Here is a 20,054-nt window from a genome sequence, read left to right on the forward strand (position 1 = left end):
GAGTGGGGAAGGGCCATTCTGACTATGATTAAAAACCCAGAAAGGGCTTCCCTGGTGGCGTAGTGGTTGAGAGTCCGCCTGCCGATGCAGGGGACATGGGTTCGTGACCCGGTCCGGGAAGATCCCACATGCCGCAGAGCGCCTGGGCCGATGAGCCACGGCCGCTGAGCCTGCGCGTCCGGAGCCTGTGCTCCACAACGGGAGAGGCCACAACACTGGGAGGCCTGTGTACCACAAAAAAAAAAAAAAAAGACCCAGAAAGTATAAAATTAAAGTTTGATTAATTCAATTACATCAAACAACAATACCTTCTGTATGCCAAAAAAAAAAAAAAATTATAAGCAAAGTAAAAAAAACCAAATAAACTGGGGGAAATATTTTCAACTCATGTCACAGACAAAACAATGGATAATCTCGCTAATATGGAAAGAGCTAGTAAAAATCGGTAAGAAAATTATCAGTAACCCAACAGAAAAAGTAACAAAGAACATTAATAGACATTTCATAGAAAAATGAACAAAATGGCCTTTAAACAACATGAGAAAAGTTGAGCATCTTTTCAAACAGGAGAAATGTAAATTAAAAGTATACTTCATAAATTCCAGATTTTGACTAGTCTGATAGATAAAAATGTTTTCTAATATTCTTTTGAGGAGGCCATGGGAAATCAGTCATTTTCATATATTGCTGGCGGGAATGTGACTCCAAAGAGCAATTTGGTAACATTATTAAAATTTCAAATGTATTTACCCTTGACCCAAAATCTCACTTCTGGGAATTTTTTCTACAGATGGTCTGCTTTCATGCAAAATAATATATTGCCATGACAGTCACTGCAGCACTGTTTACAATAGCAAATGATTGGAAAATCCCAAGTGTCCATCAAAAGAGTATGTGTGTGTGTGTGTGTGTGTGTACACACATATATATACACATCTACATATACACAACGGAATCTGATGCAGCCATTAAAAAAACGGAATTTCCCTGGTGGTCCAGTGGTTAAGACTCCGCATTTCCACTGCAGGGGTTCGATCCCTGGTTGGGGAACTAAGATCCCGCATGCTGTGTGGCAAGGCCAAAAAAAAAAAAATGAGGATGCTCCCTATATTCTGCTGTGAAAAAAGTCCTAGGACATATATATATATATATATATATATATATATATATATATAAAATATACATATATATAATATACATATTTATATTATATATACATATTTATATTATATATATTATATATATAAATGGAAATAGCTATAAATATATGAATATCATGTCTTTGTGTTAAGGAAGGAAAAGATACTATATGTATTTACTTATATGCATAAATACACTCAGGAACAGTATACAGGAAACTAATAAAAGTGATGACCTGTAGGTGGAGGGACAGGGGTAAATAATACACTATAAGGGGACAGAAGTGGGAAGGAAACTTCTCAGAATATACCTCATTTCATTGTTTTTATTTTTGATCCGTATGAATGCATAACTTATTCAAAAGTTAAAAGAGCTTGATTGGCTCTATAGTTTATGGTTAAGCACCTACTATCTAGCTAAAGCTCAACAGTTCTCTCCAAATGGACCAGGGGCTTGGAAAATCCAAAGAGTAGATGATATAAAATAGCATTTTTATTTGGCTTTGAAATGTATCTTTTGGTGGTAGGGATGGGAGTCCCAGACGATTCACCATCCTAATTACATTTTGCAAATTCCATTGGTAAAGCCCCTGAGAGCTTAGTAAGAACATAGTCACCAGCTCTCTGCAATACAACAGTGGATTAAGAATTCAGGTAAGGAAGATAACAGCCAGGAAGCACTGCCTTCCTGCAGGATAGGGGTGTTCTATCCATTTGAGTACACTGTGATTGTTGACTATTAGTAACACATCCCTCTCTCACGGCAGGTCAATAGGTGCTAATTTTTTCATCCCTAAGGTCCAGACCCCAGATTCCACATTTAGAAGGATTTCTCTAAACTCTATGTAGAAGATAATTAGTTACCCATTTTTAAGATGAAAAGCAAAAGGCACAAGTGCCATGAAAAGTGTCTGACCCACACAAAGTAAACTATTACATTAACATGATATATATAATTTGACAAACACACGCAAAAAAGTTTTTATACACATTAGCCCACACTGTTTTACTGCCCCTAAATGAGCAATTTCCTGTAGGCTCTTTGAAATATGACAAACAGTTCATCTCCCAGGACTCCATTTGAGGTTCTGAAATCCCAGATTTCAAGCTTTTGAGCAGACAAGAGGAAGTGGCCTGGGAAGCCTTTCTCTTTGCCCCTAGCATGCAGGCTTCATAGGTAAGAGCTATAACCCACTTCCACAAGAAAGGATGCAATGGTTCCTTGTGCACATAGAGTAAGGGCGGAAATTGCTATTTAGCTGAGTGACGAGCTGAATATTTTGCCACACATGGGCTATTTCTCAGCATTTCAGTTTCCTTACATGTTGAATCAAGTGCTAAGAGTTAGTGCTAACATTGGGCAAGTCACTTAACCTCCCTGTGCCTCAGTTTCCTCATTGTAAAAGATAATAAACAATAACGACCTCAAGGGAGTGAGTGAATATGTCACAATCACTTAGAATAATGTCTGAAGACAGCACAAACTAAATCAGTATTAGCTGCCCACATGTAACATCTTAGAGTTGAGTATGTTGAAAACTCTGTCTTTGGAGTCAGACTTCCAGGGCTGCCTGAGAAGTTACAGAATACATCTTCTGTCACCATTTTCCTTAGAGTAATTAGCTCTGGTACAAATGGAAATTATTTACTTTCATAACTTCAACTTTACTAGTGTTGAGTGATTTACACAATCCTGTAGCCATGAGGTCCCAGAACTGCATTCCCTTCTTGGGCAAATTTGTACATCTTCCTTCAAAGGCAGTATTTGTTCATCACGTCTGAGAAATGACTGCAGGCGAGGGTTAGGCAGAGAATGTCAGTCCCTTTCCCCACCCTCTGTTTGTTCTAGGCCTGGAACACAGGGAGCAGAGGAAGGCGCTGTACACAGACAAGGGCAGAACCCACCAGCCCACGGCTTCCCTGGGGAGTTCAGAAGAGACCCCAGGTGGGGCCGGTTTACAAATGGGAGAACAGAAATGCAGTTGGACTCCGGCATCTGGCACCCCCAAGCTTCTCTTTTCCATCACAAGGGGACGTTAAATTGTCATGATTTGGAAGCAAATAGGAGAAAAGAATGTTTTTAATCAGTCGTTTAAACGTGTGCTTGTCTCTCCCCTACAGTGTCTCTTCTTAACATCACGCAAGCAGGACAGGACAGGAGCTGGGAATGCTGTAGCCAGGAGGACCCCATCCAGATCGTTACAAACAGCACCCCCAGATCATTTGATCTTAGGGAAGAAAAGGGAATCAAACCCTGTGCCCCTGACAGGAAATGACAGGATGAACATTTTCCTGGCTAAAAGTTTGAAATATACACCTCTGCCACACACAAAATTTTCACCCGTTATTTCTTTCCTTATACTTTCCTCATTTAAAATGTACAATTTCATAGACTAATCCAGTTTATACACCCTAAATGCATGACACCCATTTTTTCAGTTATTCAGTCAGTATTTACGGAGCACCTACCACGTGCCAGGCATCGTTTCGTTCACTGCCAAAGCTTCAGTCCCTAAAACAAAGTTGCTGCTCTCAGAGTTCTGACTTCCCCATGCTTTGCTAATGGTTTCCTGCATGAGCCCTCACATACGACACCGTCCTTTTTTAAGATAACATTTTTTGAGGGTTTATGCGTGTCAGGCACCGAACACCATTAATTCATTTAATTCTCACAGCACCCCTGTGAGGTGGTACGATTTCTATCCCCTCTTTAAGGATGAAGAATTTGAAATTTAAAGACAGGATAAGTAACTTACCCAAGGCTACAAAGCTAGTAAATCACTGATAGGATTAAAATGTAGGTCCAGTTCCAAACTCCTCCATCTTAATCCCTACGCTAAACTGCCTTCGAAACTTCTTAAATATAGTTGGCTATGATGGACATATTTGGTTTAGAGTGGTCTCTTCTGCGTTTTCTTTGTTTGGTTTGCTGTGATTCTCATCTTCTGTACAATGCCTTTCTAGCATCTACAAAATGATCATTTCAAAGCAATTGTATCAAGTCATGGGACCAGGGCAGAGCAGGCTAAAAAACGACAGCCATTTGTACATAAATATTTAAATATATGCACTACACTCCAATTAGTGCATTATTCAAACTCTGGGCTTACATTAAAAAGGTTTCCAGAACTTACCAGCTGCTTCCTTTTGTGATCGCAATAATTCTCACCCAAACAAGACTCAAAGGACTCATTGTCCAAATCGGCTTCCTTATATTTACACCTGTCACTGATGTCATTTGCTTTCCTTTCTGCCAACCCCAAACTGACTAGGGAGGAGGATCAATTTGAATTCTTTCTAACTGCTTCCTTTCCCTTTCCCCAAACCTTGCATTCTTTCCCCTAAAACCCCCTAAAGCCAAAACCATAGTTCAGTGAAGTAAGTGTGATTAACCAAATTATGAACCGGCTCAGGGAGTTGCTCTAGTTGCTCTAATCAGGGCTACTTTCCTGGCTCGGCTGGCAGGAGGCCCGGCCAGCCTAGAGCACCCCCTCCCTGTCGGTGGGCGGTGTGTCAGCCGATGGCAATCACTGCTGCTATTTTTCCAGGTAATGTGAGATTACAGTCTGAAGCCCCAAACTTGAACAATTATTCTCCTCAATGATTTCTTTATTCGTTCCACTGATAAATCTTGCCTTTAATCCCTGAATGGCCCAGCAGCAACCATTCATCAGATGTCAGATTCTTCAATGGGAAGAAGAAGGTGTGCACACAGGCAGGGGTCTGTTTCCCTCTCTCATCATATTCAAGGCCCCTGAAGGCACAGTAGTCTTTCATCTCCAGCAATGGGACTGGTACAGAGCAGGGGCCCAAATGTTTGCTGAATATTGTGGGATGAAGAAAGGAGATAGAAAAGTACAGTCACATTTTCTTTTAAAGAGCACTTAATGGGACAATGGATTTAATAATAAAATACGTGCATAGGGGATATGCATATCACATATAACACTTAAAGGAGGATGTTTTCCTTAAAGAACTAAAAATAGAGCTACCACATGATCCAGCAATCCCACTCCTGGGCATATATCTGGAAAAGACGAAAACTGTCATTTGAAAAGGTACATGCACCCAATATTCTTAGCAATACTATTTACAATAGCCAAGACATGGAAGCAACCAAAGTGTCTGTTGACAGATGAATGGATAAAGAAGGTGTGGGAGATATACACAATGGAATATTTCTCAGCCCTAAAAAAGAATGAAATAATGCTATTTGCAGCAACATGGATGGACCTAGAGATCATCATACTAAGTAAGCCAGAAAGAGAAAGACAATTATATGATATGATTTATATGTGGAATCTAAAAAAAATGATACAAATTAAGTGAATTATAGAACAGAAACAGACTGACAGACATAGAAAACAAACAGGGTTGTCAAGGGGGAAAGGGGTGGGAGAGATAAATCGGGTATTTGGGATTAACAGATACTGTGTAAAACAGATAAACAACAAGGACCTACCATATAGCACAGGGGACTATATTCAATATCTTGTAATGACCTATAATGGAAAAGAATCGGAAAAAGTATATATATACATATATATGTATATATATAAAACGTTGAAAAGACATGGCTAGTTCTTAGTACATATTTTACAGCAAAGATTAGCTGATTTCTCACCATTAACTCAAAACAGTTAAAGGTTGCAAGTCTGTATAAGAAAGAGAGGTTGAAGTACAGAAGAAAAGTATCAAATGGACATCAAATCAGGAGCTTCCACTGGGAAAACAGCAGCAGTAGCAATAATCAATACTCTAACAAGCCTGATGTGGTTATGAAATCCTTCAAGGAAAATTCCAGAACCTTAGGAACTTAATACCTTACTGAGGCCTACGAGGTGGTTGTACATTAAAATACTGCCAGCCCTGCTTAGGCTTTTATTTAACTCTGTGTACCTTTTGGCAATGGTAGTTCATGAAGGAGAGTTGACAGAGCACTGTCACTAGAATTCCTCTGGGTCTGGGCTCACTGGGTCCTGCAGGACACATCCAAGAAGACTTGCCAACGTCCTGCAGCTGCCGCATAGCCACACCATGTAGTCCATGGATTTGGCTTCCTTTTGTGGGGGTGATTTTTTCGAGCACTGCATTAGAAATGTCATGTTCGGCACCATCCATCCAAATTTACCTCTGGCGTTTTTTTCTAGCTAAGTAGTAATAAACTTTTTTTTTTTTTTTTGCGGTACGCGGGTCTCTCACCGCTGTGGCCTCTCCCTTTGCAGGGCACAGGCTCCGGATGCGCAGGCTCCGCGGCCATGGCTCACGGGCCCAGCCGCTCCACGGCATGCAGGATCTTCCTCGACCGGGGCACGAACCCGTGTCCCCTGCATCGGCAAGCGGACTCCCAACCACTGCGCCACCAGGGAAGCCCAGTAATAAACTTTTAAATTGGAAAATGCATACATATACACACACACACACACACACACACACACACACACACACATACCTCTTTTTCATTTAATAAGCATTCTTGAACATCTACTATGTACTATATGAGGAACTAGAAATAAAAATTTAAGTAAGACATGGTCCATGCCCTACAGTTTGAATACAGTGATGAAGGCAGTCCATGTACAAATGGCAAATACGTGAAAGTTGCTCTAGATACACTGGATTGTGGAGTGTTACTAACTCTGCTCCATTTACTTTTCTAAAACGCTAGTGACTCCTGTAGCTTGTCGTAGGTAGGGAAGGGTATTATTTATGCTGAAATCATGTAGGGAGGCGCCTAGAAATAAGCAAATCTGCAAAGAACAAACTTATACACATTTAGTTTGGCTAAATACAAGAAATGTCTCAAGAAACAAATTTTTTTCTTAAAAAGGAGAAAGAAGCATGCTGGCTGAGACTTTCCACAGATGACAATCACCAGAATAAATGCATGGGGGCAGACACACTTAGATCTGTAGCACTGACCAGGATCACGTTGAGGCCCTGTAGCCTGAACTAGGGATTGGGTAGTCTGGTACACTGATGATTTTTAGCAAACTTCATAGCTCCCATGTCCCCATTCTTGGTTCAGAAATTTCACCCTTCCAACAAAGTTCAATTCTTCCAGAAGCAGAAGGTACACTAGACACGTCAAGCTTGGAGGGGGGAAAATCAAGTTTTACTGATTGCCAGCTTACTCATTGCAAATTAAACCTCCGGGGTAGTAAGAGGTACCCAGCATGCCCCTGCCACCCGAAGGAGAGTCCATCACAACAGGTTCACCTTATTTTCCTGAAGGTTCACCTTATTTTAGATATCTTTTTAAAAATGGTATATTTCTGTGTGATTTAAAATAAATTTTCACTTACATGAAGTATTTGCCTTCCCCTTACTGAGGCACTAAGAGCACTGACCCTTACAATGGACATAATACAAGAACCTATTTCCTATTTCGACTAGGAGAAAGTTGGAAGCAAATTCATGTGGACTGCCAAAATGTGTCATCAGCTGAAGCCAGCAAAGGGTCTTCTGCTATTTCAGACTGAAGCAGCCTTCTCAGTGAAACCTGGTGTAGTTCTGATAGTCTGGGTGGCATCCTCACTTACTGGGACTTTCTCCCTGTCCAATGTGAGCATCCAGAGAGTCTTTTGGTGTTTTTTTTTTTTTTTTTTTCCCGGTACGCGGGCCTCTCACTGCTGCGGCCCCTCCCGCTGCGGAGCACAGGCTCCGGAAGCGCAGGCTCAGCGGCCGTGGCTCACGAGCCCAGCCGCTCCGCGGCATGTGGGATGTTCCCGGACCGGGGCACAAACCCGTGTCCCCTGCATCGGCAGGCGGACTCCCAACCACTGCGCCACCCGGGAAGCCCTTGGTGGTTTTTTTGTTTGTTTGTTTTTCATATGATGTCACTTATATGTGGAATCTAAAAGAATGATACAGATGAACTTATCTACAAAACAGAAATAGACTCACAGACATAGAAAACAAACTTACGGTTACCAAAGGGGAAAGGGGGTAGGGGAGGGATAAATTAGGAGTTTGGGATTAACATATACATACTACTTATATAAAATACATAACCAACAAGGACCTACTGCATAGCACAGGGAACTATAACATCCACAGAGTTGTACAAGGCTACAGTGAGGATTGACTACCAGACTCATGACGACTGATCCAAGAACTGAGTTCTGTCTTTAGTTCATTTTCAAGAGAATAACTCACCCAAACAACTTATTTACCCTGCTTCTAAGGTCTCCCACATCCATTTTATATCCTTAGAATTTCAATCTTGCTTTGGGAAAATGCCAGAAATTCAAGTACCTATCTGATAATTAAACAACCAACCACCACTGCAGCACAACCAAAACGGTAGGTTCTTGGGAAATATCAGAGATCAAAATTCTATTAAATCCACATGAAGTACCTGCTGTGTGGTCGGCACTGTGATGACCACTGCAGAGTTGTATTGCAGTTACACTTTAAATATATGAAAAATCTTTGACCTAAAGAACTAGTGAGACTAGATATCACACATGAAATGACTGCAGTGAGTACAGGGCAGAGTAGGATTAATAATTAAAACAAGTGCTTTAGGGTACGGTAAGTGATAATAGAGTGCATTCACATACAATAGTTCTCGTGATTCTTACGACCACATGGTGAGGTAGGCAAGGGAGATACTGTATTATTAACCTCATTTTACAGATGAGGAAACTGTGAGGTCAAAGGCAGCCAAGGGCACCTTGCAAATAAGTGGCAGAATTTGAGGGCAGTAGTACTAGCGTTGTCTCCCTGTTCTGTAATATTGCTGCCACATCACGCTGCCTCCTTGCTAAGTACCATGGAAGATGAAGAGGGAGCATGAAAGGATGTGAAGGGTGAGCTGTAAAGGGTACTGGGAGGCAACAAAAAGGATGGGGTCTTCATGGGAAAGGAAGAGACAGAAATGGGCAAAGAGCATGACCATGGGCTTGGAGGCAGAGAACTGGGAGGGAATGACTTCCTGAAGTGGGATGTGTGTTAGAAGGAAGTGGGAAATAGGGTTTGACAGAAAAATTAAATAATCATGGAACTTGCAGACAAAGTCAGGAGTTGAGTTTTGATCTTTCAAGCAATGAGACGAGTTTTTGCCAGGAGACCGACACAATCAATAAGAAAGGTGATATGGTATTCCAGCAGCAGTGGGGTTAGAGGGGTGGGGGTGGAGCAAAGAGTCTGAGTTTCTGGAAGCCAGGAGCGCCTGGCATAGTTCTGAAGTGTCGATGTGGGTATGCTTTACAGAATTCATCACCCAATGCATTTGCATATCACTGGAACAACAGCAAAGCTTTAAAAAATACTCTGGTTACAAGAACAGGGCATATAAAAGAAGGATCATTAGTGCTTAGAAATTTATGATGGATTAAGCCATTTTAGGTTGGTTGACTTAAAACTGTAAAATACGTTGTCTCCAGGATTCAGGGTTGACAAAGGCAAAATCACCTGCATTTTCAGGCTTTGGTTTGACTTCCTGACAACCAGCCAGCTTGCTATCAGGCTGAACTGACAACAAGCTGTTGGAGTTCCAACAGAGGAAGGGGATTCGAGTGGGGTGGGAGGTATTCTGGATCCCTCGCCCACACTTAAAGGAGAAGAGGTCTGATTTTATAAAACTGCTTGTATTAGGATATTTCACAAAATTTCCTTTGGGTAAAGAGTTCCATAGCTTAAAACATCTGAAAAGCCACTGATCTAGTCCAATCCTAGCCACAGACATATGAGGAAGCAGGACAGAGAGGTACAGGGCCTGGTCCACGGTCACAGGGTAAGTGAGGCCACTTGAGAGGCATTTACAACTACTTTAAATTGGGAACTAAAAAGGCTTTTGTACAGCAAGGGAAACAATCAACAAAATGAAAAGGCAACCTACGGAATAGGAGAAAATATTTGCAAACCAATATCTGATATGGGATTAATATCTAAAATATATAAGGAACATATACAACTCAATAGCAAAAAAACAAATAATCCAATTTAAAAATGGACAAAGTGGGGGCTTCCCTGATGGCGCAGTGGTTAAGAATCTGCCTGCCAACGTAGGGGACACGGGTTCGATCCCTGGCCCAGGAAGATCCCACATGTCGCAGAGCAACTGGGCCCATGCACCGCAACTACTGAGCCTGCGCTCTAGAGCCCATGAGCCACAACTACTGAAGTCTGTGTGCCTGGAGCCCGTGGTCCGCAACAAGAGAAGCCACTGCAATGAGAAGCCCACACACCACAACGAGGAATAGCCCCCGCTCACCGCAACTAGAGAAAGCCCGCGCGCAGCAACAAAGACCCAACACAGCCAATAAATAAATAGATTGATATATAGATAGATAAATAAAATGGACAAAGGACCCAAATAGACATTTTTCCAAAGAAGACATACAAATGGTCAACAAGTACATGAAAAGATGTTAAGTAACACTAATCATCAAGGAAATGCAAATCAAAACTACAATGAGATATCACCTCACACCTGTTTGAATGGCTATCAATCAAAAAGAGATAAAAAGTGTTGGTGAGGATGTGAAGAAAAAGGAACCCTGTCCACTGTTGGTGGGAATGTAAACTGGTGCAACTACTATGGAAAACAGTATGGAGGTTCCTCAAAAAGTAACAATAGAACTCCCACATGATGCAGCAATCTTACTTCTGGGTATATATTCAAAGGAAATAAAATCAGTATCCCTAAGACAAGTCTGCACCCCAATGTTCACTGCAGCATTATTCACAATAGCCAAGATACGAAAACAATCTAAGTGTCCGTCAACAGATGAATGAATTCTTTCTAAATGTGGTATATGTTTTCTTGGTACATGTGTGAGGAATATTATTCAGACATTAAAAAAAGGAAGAAAATCCTGCCATTTGTGACAACATGGATGAAGCTGTTGTGCTAAGTGAAATGAGCCAGACAAAGAAAGACAAAACAGTGTATTACTATCACTTAAAAGTGGGCTCTAAAAAAAGTCAAAATCATAAACCAGAGAGTAGAATGGTGGTTGCCAGGGGCTGGGGGTGGAAGAAATGGGAGGTGCTGGTCAAAGGACACAAACTTTTAGTTATAAGATGAATAAGCTCTGGGGATCTAATGGTCAGCATGGTGACTACAGTTAATAATACTGTATTGCATACTTGACATTATCTAAGAAAGCAAATTTTAAGTGCTTTCACCATTAAAAAAAAAAAAACGGTAACTATGTGAGGTAATGGAGGTGTTAATTAACTTAATTGTGGTAATCATTTCACATTGTATATGCATATCAAATCACATGCTATACACCTTAACACAATTTTGTCAATTTTACCTCAATAAAGCTAGGAGTGGCTGGTGGAGGGATTGGGCAACGGAGAGCTCAGAAAACAAAAATCATTTAACATCCGTTGAAGGCCAGGATCCCTACAGGCCCTTTACTGTGCCTGTGGCCTAAGCTGACTCCCTAAGCTGAGCAACAGAGGTGGCAGGGAATGTCATACAGCCCCTGAACACACGCTCAGCCAGGCTGGGCCTCAGAACAGCAGGAGTGGTGCCCACTTGAGCTTGTTTCCATGTGAAGCCTCCTGCCAACACATAAAACTTAGGGAGCTTCTAATGAGGAGAGGCTCTGGTTAATGCTTTCCTCTCACTCATTCATATTTCAACACTTGCTTATTTCTTTTTTTCCTCATTATAGTCCTTTTGGAGACTAAGGCAAAACAAAACAAAACCCCACCTTACGAAAAGAAATGTGTGTGCCCTGGGGAAGATGAAGGAGTACTGCAGGTTTGAGATTCTCGCTGTTACCAAAGAATTATGACCCAGAAGCAGGGAATCATTCAATCTGTTGGTTTCACTTGTGTAACAGCATATAACATTGTACCTGCTCCTGCATCACCCGCTGAATCAGGAAGTTTAGGGAGAAAAGCCCAGCAGAGCCCCTAGTAAATCTGCCTTTTGGTACTCCAATCATAAAAAAGTATTCCCCTCAATTTTTTCACACAGGGCCTACTGTCACCTTAACCGTGTTTACCGAGACAGAGAAAGTGTCTTTGCCAAAGCTAAACATTTCTCTTCTTTGACAGCAAACACTGATTAAATCTACCCACAGAAAAGTTAGGCAGACCAGAACCCACCTTCTTGCCAGTTACTACGGGGCAGACTTTCAATTCTGGTATTTCCTTTCCTCATTGTCAAGAAAAATAAACAAAAGTGATAGAATGTTACAGAGAATTTCTACTGAAGATACAGCTGTTTCCATTTTAAGTTAGGTTGAAAGATTCCTTACCAGTTTTGTGAGTTATCTTGTCTAACTAAAAAAATCTCCTAAACTAACTAGGCTACTGACTGTAAATTTAGGAAAACTGGAGTGAATACAGATGATATACAAACCAACAGCGCAAGCTGAGCTCTCCCCTGGCAGGACTGGACGTGACCATTTCAGGATGAAGGATTCTGAGGGGACTGTGACTTTGCTTGCAATGACACTAGTGGCAAGAGACATTTCCAAAAGGGACTGTAAGTTACGAATTAATGGCAGCTCTCTGTGAACTAACTCCTCCATATTCAGAATGCCCAGTTTACAAAATAACAAATCAAAATGACCTCTCCAGCACTCACCAACACTGCAAACAGAAATATATCTCAGTTAGAAATCTGGGGGGAAGAGTTATGTCTGTGGTCTATGTGCTGATCTGAGCAATAGAGCTTGTCTTTTAATCACCCCTGTCAGAAATATAAAATCTCCTTAAAATAGGTTACCCAGCTCTCTGTGGTCCCGATTTTACAACAGCATTGGCACTGTCAGCTAGCCGCTGGGTTACTGAGACAGCTGGGCTTGGTTTGAGCAGTAAAATACCTCACGTTGCCTTTGAAAGTCATCTGCATGATTGCAGAGCTTTCTAATCCCCATAGAAGACCCATAACTATGTCAAGAGAAATTGAGGCTCTCTGATCCCCTATCTGGTAACTGGAGGCACAAACTTCCCTTTTGATTATTCCTGAACAATGGCACTTAAGCATCGTTGTGGGAAAGGAAAGCAGGCCTCCCAGGATGCACTTCTCTCTCTTGCCTGCCACTAGTCAGTGACTCTGAGATCACAGAGTACAGCTGGAACTTTCCTTCCTCACCCCTGAACTTGGGTATTTACAAGTTGGCTAATGAAGGAACAATAAGTAATCTCCTGACCACTGTAGTAGGCAGGCGAGAATGAAAACTGATAGATGTACACTTTTATTCTTGAGCTCGATAAGATAAGGAATTTCCGCCCTACCGAGCTCTGAAAAGTTGCCTTTCATCCCGTTGGGGAAGGTGTAAAACACGCTTTGTGCAGACCGGCCTGGCCTTTGGCAGATTTATCGACAAGACCTACTGGCTAGAGTAAGTGCAGGGATACACCATTTGTCGAGAAAGAGAATGAATACAATCAACAGGCTTGCAAGGCCTCATAAAACAGTTGTTTGGCTTAGAAGATCATGTCTGCAAAGCATTCTTATCAGGAGGAAAGCATTAAAGGCATTTCTCAAGTTTAAAGGAAAACAAAATTTGAAAAGCATGGTGAGTCAGCTGCCAGTGTCTGTCTGAAGTTGTTGGAAATTCAGAGCTCTTTAATTTTGACAGACTCTGCTCTGTGAACAGGGCATAGCTTCTGCATAGTTTCAGTCACTTCTTTTGTTTGTCACGGGCTAAAAGGACAGGACATCCAGCTTGCACTATTTGGATTCATTTGGGAAGGGTGGGAGAGGGTAGAGTGATAGAAAACTGAGTTACTTTTACACTGACCTCTAGATCACAGCAGTGACAAGATTCTGTCGTTATAATATCTTACGATTTCAATAAAGCTCTGACATTACTGGATGGCAATAAAAGAAAGAATATGTCATTGTCTATATGTCACATTCTATATAAAAAAGCTGTGCTGGAAGCTCAGTTGCTCCTCAGCCTGAGTATTTACATCTCTAGCCACCCTCAGAACACAAGTTTTTCTCAAGGTTTAGTGTCCTGGATTTAATTGGAGTCAGTGAAACCTTGTTTAGATCCTGAACTCAGGCTCTGATCATCACTGCCAGGAAATGATTAACTTGAGCAAGTTGCTTAACTTCTTTGAGTCTCAGTTTCCTCATCTATAAGTCAGGACAGTAAAATATCAATTTCAGGACCGTGGTGAGAAGTAAATAAGAAACGGTGAGAATTCAGTGAAATAACTATAAAGTATGTTTCACAACGCCTGGCATACAGTAAGTACTCAATAAATGTTAGTCCCCTTTCAGGTTTTGTAACTTTCGATTGTAGCAAAGGAACAGGGCCAGGTAGTGTAAGAAGTTGACCCTGTGTGAGCTGTCTCGATCGGGCAGCAGATTTAGCTAAACCACTATCAGTCCTGTAAGCAGGCTTTGAGTACCACCTGCTGGAGCAGGTCGTTGCAGGGAAGTAACAAAGTGCCCCACAGGCATGAGATTTGTTCACAGAGCATTAGCCTGCTCTCCCAAACCCCTGCAGACCTCACGGCAAAGCTTCCTGCTGTTGACCCTCAAGACGTCTGCCTTCTAAGCCAAAAAGCAGTTCATGAGCTGTCTCACGGCCCTTGGTCATTTATGTCCCTCTTCTATATAAAAAGCAACACTACGGGCTCCCAGAGAAACAAGGTGAAGGGGAGTAAGAATCAGGAGGAAATGGTCAGATGGAAGAACAGCTAAGGCTCCCAATTATAACAAACATCTCGTTCCTGCCAGGACACTAAAAACAGAATCCCAGCCAGCTTTTCGAATTGCTATCTTAGCCAACTGGCTACATGTCTGATCGAAACAGAGGTCCAACATGGAAAAATAAAAGCTCTTCCTTAGCAAATGAGGAATGATTGGAAATGCATTTGAAGAAAACACCACTGTGGTGTTTCAAGTTTTTTCTCTCTGTGCAGCATGAACTGAATTTATTCAGCTCCTGTGCTTGGGGGCAGTTTCTCTAACTACCGATGCTGCCAATTCCACCTGCAATCTAAACTACTGGGCTGTACAATTGGTTCCTCAATTGCCGCGTGTAATCACTGAAACACCCTTTTTTTTTTTTTTTTTTTTTGGCTGAGTTGGGTCTTCATTGCTGCGCACGGGTTTTCTCCAGTCGCAGCGAGCAGGGGCTACTCTTCCTTGCGGTGCGTGGGCTTCTCCTTGCAGTTGCTTCTCTTGTGGAGCACGGGATCTAGGCGCGCGGTCTTCAGCAGTTGCAGCACGCGGGCCCTAGAGCATCCGGGCTTCAGTAGTTGTGGGCTTAGTTGCTCCGCAGCATGTGGGATCTTCCCGGACCAGGGCTCAAAACCGTGTCCCCTGCGTTGGCAGGCAGATTCTTAGCCACTGTGCCACCAGGGAAGTGCTGAAACACCATTTTTCATGCTCTAGAAAATGCAAACACAGCTGAATTGATCCACTTCAAATCTTCTCAAACAATTCAACTAAGGATGAAAGGAGATGAGATATTTCAAAGTAAAGGTGGTTGGATGTCCTGAGGCATGAGGATAGTGGGTGTGTGCATGGGAGAAGGTCTCTTTTCAGTGGAATTACTGGTTTAAAACATAGGTGCTACCCTAATTTTAAAGTCTGTCAGTCTATATGATTGCATGTGACATCTTTTAGGGTCATAACACCACTGCTTTCCATAGTATCTATGGGGTGGCTGTCATACTAGGATGTAGGTGGCTATGAGACATGTCCTGTCAACTGTCTGTAGTCATCTGATTATTGATTATCCTGAATGCCTCATCAAAAACACAGACTTCATTTAGAAGTCTGTAAGTCAAATAGTTAAGGAAAGAGCAAAAAAACCCAGTAGTTAACATGACCAAGTGCAAGGCACAGGTCGGGAGTCTGGAGGTCACAGTGGCAGGCAGAAGGGCCTAGGCAGGCCAGAGTCTGGAATCTAGGCACAGGCCACTTATCCTTGGAGGCCTTATTCCTTTCTTTGAATGCCTTCCCTCCTTTCCAAAACTAATCATCAACTCCTTATTCTGCAGTCCCAGCTCAAATCGTACTTGTCCATTATCTCACAACCAGGCAGGGTCAGCTCTCTTAAACATACCTTTACTAAGTGTTATTTACTGTACTGTGTTTATAAAACTCCATCTTTATTATACAAGTAATATAAATACCATACACACATGTGTATATTACCAACAGAGTACTATAACTATATATCTCTTTCTTCACTGGACTATAAACTTTTTGAAGGCAAGAACCATGTCCCATAGACTGAGGGCAATACTAGACACTGAAGATTCACAAATAAACATCTCTTTGAAGCTGAATAAATGAAGGTGCAGATTAGTAAACAGTTGGTTTGTGAACAAGTCGAAAAGAAAAAAGTGATTAGTAAGATCTAGGATGGTAATCTAACGTAAAATATAGCCAAACAAATCTCTCTTCTTTCATGATATGGTTACCAGGCTATGAAATCAGTAAAATTCCAGACATGACTTGAATTTTGGCAAGTCAGTACATAAAATCTTTTATCCTTGTGGGAACAAGAGCAAATCACAAGCTGCCAAATCATTTTTTTGAACATCTTTATTGGAGTATAATTGCTCTACAATGTTGTGTTAGGTGCTGCTGTACAACAAAGTGAATCAGCTCTATGTATACATATATCCCCATATCTCCTCCCTCTTACGCCTCCCTCCCACCTCTCTAGGTGGTCACAAAGCACCGAGCTGATCTCCCTGTGCTATGCAGCTGCTTCCCGCTAGCTATCTATTTTACATTTGGTAGTGTACATATGTCCATGCCACTCTCTCACTTCATCCCAGCTTACCCTTCCCCTTGCCCGTGTACTCAAGTCCATTCTCTACGTCTGCGTCTTTATTCCTGTCCTGCCCCTAGGTTCTTCAGAACCTTTTTTTTTTTTTTTTTTTTTAGATTCCATATATGTGTTAACGTATGGTATTTCTTTTTCTCGTTCTGACTTACTTCACTCTGTATGACAGATTCTAGGTCCATCCACCTCACTACAAATACCTCAATTTCGTTTCTTTTTATGGCTGAGTAATATTCCATTGTACATACGTGTCACGTCTTCTTTATCCATTCATCTGTCAATGGACACTTAGGTTGGTTCCGTGTCCTGGCTATTGTAAATAGAGCTGCAATGAACATTGTGGTACTTGATTCTTTTTGAATTATGGTTTTCTCAGGGTATATGCCCAGTAATGGGATTGCTGGATCATACGGTAATTCTATGTTTAGTTTTAAAATGAACCTCAATACTGTTCTCCATAGTGGCTGTGTCAATTTACATTCCCACCAACAGTGCAAATGGGTTCCCTTTTCTCCACACCCTCTCCAGAATTTATTGTTTGTAGATTTTTTGATGATGGCCATTCTGACCGGTGTGAGGTGATGCCTCACTGTAGTTTTGATTTGCATTTCTCTAATGATTAGTGATGTTGAGCATTCTTTCATGTGTTTGTTGGCAATCTGTATATCTTCTTTGGAGAAATGTCTGTTTAGGTCTTCTGCCCATTTTGGATTGGGTTGTTTGTTTTTTTGATACTGAGGTGCATGAGCTGCTTGTATATTTTGCAGATTAATCCTTTGTCAGTTGCTTCATTTGCAAATATTTTCTCCCATTCTGAGGGTTGTCTTTTCATCTTGTTTATGGTTTCCTTTACTGTGCAAAAGTTTTAAGTTTCATTAGGTCCCATTTGTTTATTTTTGTTTTTATTTCCATTTCTCTAGGAGGTGGGTCAAAAAGGATCTTGCAGCCGAATAGCACAGGGAGATCAGCTCGGTGCTTTGTGATGACCTAGAGGGGTGAGATAGGGACGGTGGGAGGAAGTCGCAAGAGGGAAGAGATATGGGGATGTATGTGTATGTATAGCTGATTCACTTTGTTATAAAGCAGAAACTAACACACCATAGTATAGCAATTATACTCCAATAAAGATGTTTAAAAAAAAAAAGGATCTTGCTGTGATTTATGTCATAGAGTGTTCTCCTCTAAGAGTTTTATAGTGTCTGGCCTTACATTTAGGTCTTTAACCCATTTTAGTTTATTTTTGTGTATGGTGTTAGGGAGTGTTCTAATTTCATACTTTTACATGTACCTGTCCAGTTTTCCCAGCACCACTTATTGAAGAGACTGTCTTTTCTCCACTGTATATTCTTGCCTCCTTTATCAAACATAAGGTGACCATATGTGTGTGGGTTTATCTCTGGGCTTTCTATCGTGTTCCATTGATCTCTATTTCTGTTTTTGTGCCAGTAACATAATGTCTTGATTACTGTAGCTTTGTAGTATAGTCTGAAGTCAGGGAGCCTGATTCCTCCAGCTCTGTTTTTCTTTCTCAAGATTGCTTTAGCTATTTGGGGTCTTTTGTGTTTCCATACACATTGTGAAATTTTTTGTTCTAGTTCTGTGAAAAATGCCATTGGTAGTTTGATAGGGATTGCATTGAATCTGTAGATTGCTTTGGGTAGTATAGTCATTTTCACAATGTTTATTCTTCCAATCCAAGAACATGACATATCTCTCCATCTGTTTGTATCATCTTTAATTTCTTTCATCAGTGTCTTATAATTTTCTGCATACAGGTCTTTTGTCTCCCTAGGTAGGTTTATTCCTAGGTATTTTATTCTTTTCGTTGCAGTGGTAAATGGGAGTGTTTCCATAACTTCTCTTTCAGATTTTTCATCATTAATGTATAGGAATGCAAGAGATTTCTGTGCATTAATTTTGTATCCTGCTACTTTACCAAATTCATTGATTAGCTCTAGTAGTTTTCTGGTAGCATCTTTAGGATTCTCTATGTATAGTATCATGTCATCTGCAAACAGTGACAGTTTTACTTCCTCTTTTCCAATTTGGATTCCTTTTATTTCTTTTTCTTCTCTGATTGCTGTGGCTAAAACTTCCAAAACTATGTTGAGTAATAGCAGTGAGAGTGGGCAACCTCGTCTTGTTCCTGATCTTAGTGGAAATGCTTTCAGTTTTTCACCGTTGAGCACGATGTTGCCTGTGGGTTTGTCATATATGGCCTTTATTATGTTGAAGGAAGTTCCCTCTCTGCCTGCTTCCTGGAGGGTTTTTTATCATAAATGGGTGTTGAATTTCGTCAAAAGCTTTCTCTGCATCTATTGAGATGATCATATGGTTTTTCTCCTTCAATTTGTTAATATGGTTTATCACACTGATTGATTTTCATATATAGAAGAATACTTGCATTCCTGGGATAAACCCCATTTGACCATGATATATGGTCCTTTTAATGTGCTGTTGGATTCTGTTTGCTAGTATTTTGTTGAGGATCTTTGGATCTATGTTCATCAGTGATATTGGCCTGTAGTTTTCCTTCTTTGTGACATCTCTGTCTGGTTTTGGTATCAGGGTGATGGTGGCCTCATAGAATGAGTTTGGGACTGTTCCTCCCTCTGCTACATTTTGGAAGAGTTTGAGAAGGATAGGTGTTAGCTCTTCTCTAAATGTTTGATAGAATTTGCCTCTGAAGCCATCTGGTCCTGGGCTTTTGTTTGTTGGAAGATTTTTAATCACAGTTTCAATTTCAGTGCTTGTGAATGGTCTGCTTATATTTTCTATTTCTTCCTGGTTCAGTCTCGGAAGGTTATGCTTTTCTAAGAATTTGGCCATTTCTTCCAGGTTGTCCATTTTATTGGCATACAGTTGCTTGTAGTAATCTCTCATAATCCTTTGTATTTCTGCAGTGCCAGTTGTCACTTCTCCTTTTTCATTTCTAATTCTATTGATTTGAGTCTTCTCCCTTTTTTTCTTGATGAGTCTGGCTAATGGTTTATCAATTTTGTTTATTTTCTCAAAGAACCAGCTTTTAGTTTTAATGATCTTTGCTATTGTTTCCTTCATTTCTTTTTCATTTATTTCTGACCTGATCTTTATGATTTCTTTCTTTCTTCTAACTTTGGGGTTTTTTTGTTCTTCTTTCTCTAATTGCTTTAGTTGTAAGGTTAGGTTGTTTATT

General features: G+C 40.9%; 1 protein-coding gene and 1 long non-coding RNA gene across 4 annotated transcripts in view; one reads left to right on the forward strand and one right to left on the reverse strand.

The window, feature by feature from the left end:
* Positions 1-4,272, forward strand: part of LOC137226663 (uncharacterized) — a 230,345-nt gene extending 226,073 nt beyond the window's left edge. For both annotated transcript variants that reach the window (XR_010944464.1, XR_010944465.1), the window contains one exon: positions 3,261-4,272. This is a non-coding gene — a long non-coding RNA (uncharacterized lncRNA). The remainder of the gene's footprint in view (positions 1-3,260) is intronic.
* LYPD6B (LY6/PLAUR domain containing 6B) overlaps positions 1-20,054 on the reverse strand; it is a 232,646-nt gene that overhangs the window by 41,672 nt on the left and 170,920 nt on the right. The window lies entirely within an intron of this gene.

Source organism: Pseudorca crassidens, chromosome 6, assembly GCF_039906515.1.
Source record: "Pseudorca crassidens isolate mPseCra1 chromosome 6, mPseCra1.hap1, whole genome shotgun sequence".
In the NCBI taxonomy this organism is placed as follows: Eukaryota; Metazoa; Chordata; class Mammalia; order Artiodactyla; family Delphinidae; genus Pseudorca; species Pseudorca crassidens.